A 6764-nucleotide genomic window follows, 5' to 3' on the forward strand; every position below is an offset into this window, starting at 1 on the left:
AAATCACTTAAATGCCACATCTATACTGGCAAATTAAACATGTCTGGCAATGTTGCTAGACACTCAGGCCAACTGACATGGAATGGCTTGCATCTCTGCTAATAAACTCTCTCATCCCCCAAAGCAGGCTGGCTGCACAAACTGGTGCCTGGAACATGCCAACTCCAGAAGAATGTCCGGAAAGTCCTTGGAAGTGCACTGCTTGGCACAGGTCAAAATTGTGCCAATGAGCGTCTAACAGCTTACTAAAACAGATAATCACATTCCCCTGCCTGGGAACATTCCTGGGCACTGTTTAACTTACTAGTATAAATGTAGCCAAAACCTACAAGTAGAGTGTCCAAATACATGTCAGACACTGCAATCCTTATTGGGTTAAATCAGCTACAAGAATTTTATTTACAGTGGTCATTTTGAGTTCCCAAATGTTTTTCAAAGCTCCAGTCCCAAATTTTTAAATGACAGGAGTATTCATAATTGAAAGTAGACAGTTTATGTATGCCAATTTTTGCAGTGTTTGTATCACTTGCTTCTGAAATGATATCTGAATACTATCTACCAGTATACTCAACTTCTAATTCAGGGAAGATGGTACACCATCCTTAAAAGTTACCACTTCTACATGAAATGACCCAGAATTTTGCCCCACAGATTACATGTGCTTGATTTTGTGATTAGATTTTTCAGGTCCCAGGAGTGGCTGGGAACTATCCCTTAACCTCTAGTGAGAAAACAATAAATCATTTTGAATAGGTCTTGGAGCGCTTGCTGGAAGACAGCTTCCAAACAGTCCATTCCCAAATGCTTCAGAAAAAGCTGCATATGTAGTGCTATAGATAGTCTGAGATATGATGAGGAAGTGTGGACCATTACCTTACATGGTGTTAATGATGAAGATAGACAACGACAGAAAGCAATGGTCAGTATGTTAGCTTGTGTCATGCCTGATAAGAACACAATTTAAATCCATATAAAAGCATGCCACACTTCAGGCAAAGAAAAGTACTAGCAGAAACCTAGCCCTACTCAGAAGTAAAATTTGTCTTAGTGCAAGAAATCCTCTCCACAGGAATTTCCAAAACTCAGAAAGATCTGGAAATCACTCCTATGCTGGGAAGATTTGACTGGCTGTACCTCAGCTCTCAATGAGGCAACGGGTCCCAGCTCCCACTTCAATCCTACAAAGCATCAAAAAACTGGCTGCCATCAGATTCTTCCACTCAGTCATTGTTCTGAAGGAGGCAAGACGCTGCTCAGCAGCTGGCCATACTGCATATGCTGCCTGTACACACATACAGGCTGCAAATATTTTCAGCATTTTAAAACTCTTTGTCAATACTCATCGGTCCAAGTTGTACATGGAAGTGATTTACAAAGAAACCAAAAATGAAGACAGTGCTACAGGCTTTATGTTCAGCATCAAGTGTTCGTTCAGTCAAGTGATCACAATGATGAACCTAAAGGGAATACAGCTTCCTGTCTTTTCCTAAGTCGGAAAATCAGCGTAAGTGCAAATCGTAATGCTGAAATTATAGAAAACTTCCTTTTGTGGAGTTTCTGTGCAGTACATGAAGACAAGTAGTTTGTCATAACAGATGTCAGACTTAGGCTAAAGTGTTTGTAAAAGTTTCTTTGCACTGAACACATCAGAAAATATAAGATACGAACTCACCTAAAATGGTATAGAGATTCAAGAAATAAGCAGCAAGTCCCTAAAAAAAAAGAGAAAGTTTTTGTAAGAATCACATTTGTGAAATAGCTGGAAGAAGAAGTCACCCATACAGAAACTCAAAATCACTGCAGGAAAACAAGAGTGTAATGTAGGAATCGGTAATATTTATATTACTGTGACTTAGCATATTTAATTAACTTGAAATAATTTAGTAGTATTGAAGTGGAGCATATCTTACAATCTGAACATTTTCACACCAAACTTGTATTGTGTTTCCACAATGACAACTGAGAAATTAGTAAAAGGTATTTTAAAATAACAATACATGAGTCGACCACTAATCAAAAAACTACACTGAACTATACAACAATTTTCTCTCTTTCTCTAGATTGTTTCTAGATTTAGATGAAATGCAAAACAGGATGGATATTTTAAGCATTGTTCTGAGAGTCACTGAAGTGATTTTAGTGAAGATAACATGCAATGAAACTCAGCATCATTTGCTGTGAAAGTTTGGTTAATTTGCAAAATAGAAAGATGAGGATCACAAGGAAACTACTAGAAAAATCATTCCAATTCAAATTCAGGTAGTTTCCTTGTGATCCTCACACTCATTTGCTGCAACATCAAGTGTATATTTGCAGCATTTCAGCCATATTTTAAATTGCCAATGGGTGACATCAACAGCACCATCAGTTCATGCCATATGGAACAAATTCCTGACTCTATTCAAAAAGATGATAGTAAGAGAAAGCGGTCTGTCACACACTCCTACTGAAAATGTGGTGCATCATGGTCCAACAAATTAGTTCACTGGCATTGTGCTGTGGCCACACACATTTTATTACAATTAATTTCTAATTCTTTCAGCACCATCAGCACATGGAACATAGCAACCAGACAAAAATTCCTATTTAAAAATAACAAACTAATTTGTTGTGCCTCTATTCAGACCAGTATCAGTCAGACGGAGTTAGTACCATTCCATGATATTAAGGATGGCAATAAATTAAAGCAGCTTCTCATAAGTGAGACCATTTCAATTGCTTGGCATCCTAATAAGTAGTCACTCTATCATCAGGCTGTGAAAGGTCAAGTAAGTTCAAATTCACTTTTGACACTGTAATGTAATAGTGGAAGTTAGTCTGATGTAATTAGTCTAGCATACCTTGCAAATTTTGTGATTTTTATAAAAGAACGCTGGGTTTTTCTTCTTTACCATTTACTGTTGAATATCCCTCTTCTAAGATCAACTGTGCCTCAAACAACTTGCAGAACGATATAAGATGACTAGGGTCTAGGCCACCTTTTGAAAGGGAAAATTACAGTATGCTATAAATGATATTTCCACAGTTCACCACTTACTGGCACTGGAGAACATAAATGCCATCTACGAAGAATGTAAGGTAGCCATGACAACTTAAACCAACAGGAAAGACACTTAGTGAATACTCCTGAGAAAAAGTGTATTTAAGAAGTATCATCATCTGCTTGTTTCTGAGGATGCAAGTTTGTGATGACTGATTTATTCCAACAAGCAACAGAGATAAGGGACTAAACAGTCAGAAATTATTTTTCTTATATTCTTGTGGACCATGATAATACATACAAAAGTGATCCTGCACAGTTTTCAATATTGCTTTGCAATGAGTTTGCAGGATACTTAAGTATTTTGCTGTTTTATGCTTACTAAACATCTAGCTTAGCTCTGTTCTCTCCCCCTCCCAACAAAACTTTCTAACATTTCCCCTTACCATATACCATACACACATTCTTTTGAAACTAAAGTGGGAAATGTGAATTGCTTGAAGCATATCAGAGCTGCAATACCTCATCATGTGCAGTGTGCTTTTCAGAACCCATAATGATGTTTAAGATTTAGATGGGAACAGGTAGAATATGTGACATGAAGTAGAGTGACGTGCCAGAAAAAGCAATGAAAAAGCTAGTTATACATATAATCAGTCACGTTTAAGGACTGACATCCTGACATTTTTCTGTTAATGTTATGAATGTGTTTTATACTGTCACCGTATTCTAAACCATCATTTCTAAGAAGGGGACTATAAAAGATTTTTCCACAGAGAATTTACATCTTCTGTAAAGGAGATAAGCCAACAGAAAGGAACGGGCTTTCCACCAGTTTTAGATTTATTTTTTTAATATATACTGTAACAAGAACTTTTGAACAGGCAGCAACAATGCAGGCAATACTACTACCCTTACATGTAGCATGAGGGTACCCTTTGCTACCAGGGGCAAAGATGACTACATACTCACTTCTGTAAAATTCTAAGTACTCCGGAGTCCCAGGGCACCTGGCCTTTTCTTTAGCAGAATCTACACTGATTTTCTTGCCACTGCATACTTCTTGAACCACATATTTAATGCTGGATATAGAATCCACTCTTAGCATTGCTTTTAGGATGACTTTTCTGATTTGCACCAAATGAAACCTTTCTGTTTACTTCAATGCACTAAATAAAAGTGTTTATTAAAAAATACATCAGTTATGAAACTGAGTGCACAAAAGCCCTACCCATCATTTCTATTAAGAAGGTAGCATTGCCAGTGAAGTCTTCTCCTTCTGCCAAGCAGTTTGATGGACTTTAACCATCAGATGTTTGTTGTCATTCTGATGACAGGCTGTCAACTCCACCAGCTATCCCCTTGACAAAATTTCTTGCAAGTTTTGCATACCACATGCAATATAAAGCAGGGATGTTTGACTTACTAAGGTCCAGCCTAGTTATGATATTTTACGGCCTTTCAAACAGCCAAAAAAACCCCAACTATTTCACTGGGATTATTTGGGTGGTAACTGAATCTCTCACAGATACTCTTGAGCTACTTAGGTTTCCAGGATCTAGTTCCCTGAGCCACAGCCACCAAAGGTTAGGCCAGACTTTCAAAAGTGAGTAATCATCAGCAGTTTTCCATGTAGGTTTTATGGTTTATTTTATATTTAACTGATTTTCCTCCCTGCTTAACATTTCATAGCTGACATATATGCATATGAAATAAAGGAAATTGAGAACAAAAGTATTTTAAAAATAGGATATGTCCTTTGTGTAAACACTAGCTAGAATGTTAATTATTGGAGGCACAGCAGACATACAAATGATTTTGACCATAAATGACTGAAAGATAGCTTATACAATATTTAGTATAATCTGTTATTGATTAGAAATATGCCATCTCATTCTGAATCACCTTGGGTTATCACTGCTGAAGCTAATGGCTTATAAGGATATGAAAACAGAATATGTCCAAAACATAATCCATTATCAAATAACCAAAGTGTTCCAACAGCTGGATACTTTCAAAGTGTAGCAGATGTGTCAAACAGAAATGTTTTATATTCAGAAGTTGCTGCACAGATGATGTGAGGCTTCATACTTTCAGCCAGTTTATGTTTGCTCTCTAGTGATATATGGAGCAGAAATTACTTATAAGCAGGTGTGGCCAATGAGTCGCATCAGACATGCTGTAAGGGACCTGTGCCATTCACTTTTCCATGCACCTAACCTGCAGATGACCCTATGCTTAATTATCTGTTCCAGGCTCTGTTCCACCTACCTTCTGCCTAGAGACCCTCCTGGTGCAGAATATCTCAATAAATTTCTTCTTCTATTACTAACTAATGTAAAGAATGAGTACTTGGCAAAGGCTGCAGCGCTGATAGCAGTAGTACCTGATTCAGAGGATTTTCAGCTTCATTTGGTCATCCCTACATGTAAGCAAGCCTTCAGAGAACAGGACTACCTAACAGCAAGGAATTGCTTGGAAAAGCTACACCGCTTGCACACTCTTGCCAGTGCCCAGTGTATTTCACATTTGCACAAAGCTTACAGTTTCACTGAGCTACACTCCAGTTGGTCTCTGATGAATTATACTTCTGTTTGGCGTGTTATTTACAACCCGTTGTGCTATCCTGTGCTACCCCTACCTTGAAGGACAGGCATAGTCCCTTTGGCTTGAAGACAGACCAGACTAAGGTCCTGTTTGTCTAACAGGACATCCCTAAGATCTGGGCTACCAATACTGTAACTACCCACACCAGCAGCCCACAGCTCAATGAATCTCTTAGATTATCAGGCTATTCTCAGGTGAACAGAGATTACAGGGCTTCTGTCTTGCAGGCTTTCCTCCCGCAGTTCAAACAAATCCAAAGCCTGTACTTGCACCTCCTTTTTTACTGCATCGCTAGATGTCGGTACTTGATAGTTTTAACTGCCTAGCAAATCTACTGATCTGTTTTTTCAATGTTTAACATGACTAGACATAAAATTCAATAATCATAAAACCAAGTAACCACAACAAAAGAAAAACTAATTATTTAATCCCTTATTTCACAGTCTCACACACAAAAAGCAATATCCACACCACTTCTACATGTTATATGCCTAATTTTTTTGCAAGCTTTTTCAACCTGTTTTCAGTGGCTTAGACAATGTCAGTGATGAAGTAACTAGGTCTGACAGAACTCCTCTCTCTTGATTGGTCAGTTATCAAGGTGGATGATCTCCAAATCAAAACTGGATTAAAAATATATATATATATATATATAGTAACTATTATTTCTCTTACAAACTTATGTGAAGAAGTTAATAAATATTTCTCACGCTAACACAACCTTCAGATTGAGGGTAGTGTTAACCAAACAGTAAACAGCCTCTGTGTAAGAACCTTCTATATTCTTAATTTTCTTCATTCAGAACACTGGGTGTCCAATCTGCTTGTGTACTGTCATCATATTATTGGATATCTATATTAATCAAACTGATCACCAAAACAAGTTCATTTTTATACTGATGCCAAAAATGGATAGCCTCAAAACAGCTTTTACCTGGTTCAGATCAGGTCTCATAGAAGATCCCACTTGACTGTAATGGTACACAGACTAATTTGAAAAATTACAGAAAGCTTTCTGCAGGTAACTAAACTTGAGACTGAATACAGTCAACAGGTAAGAGTGGTATCTTGCCCATAGGTAAAAAAGCTCAAGACCAATGAAATAAAATTGTAAGAAAAGCATCACTATATTAGCTACTATATCTTCAAAATACCTTGTCAGGCAGCTGAGTTGAGG

Source organism: Apteryx mantelli, chromosome 2 (genome assembly GCF_036417845.1).
Source record: "Apteryx mantelli isolate bAptMan1 chromosome 2, bAptMan1.hap1, whole genome shotgun sequence".
NCBI lineage: Eukaryota > Metazoa > Chordata > Aves > Apterygiformes > Apterygidae > Apteryx > Apteryx mantelli.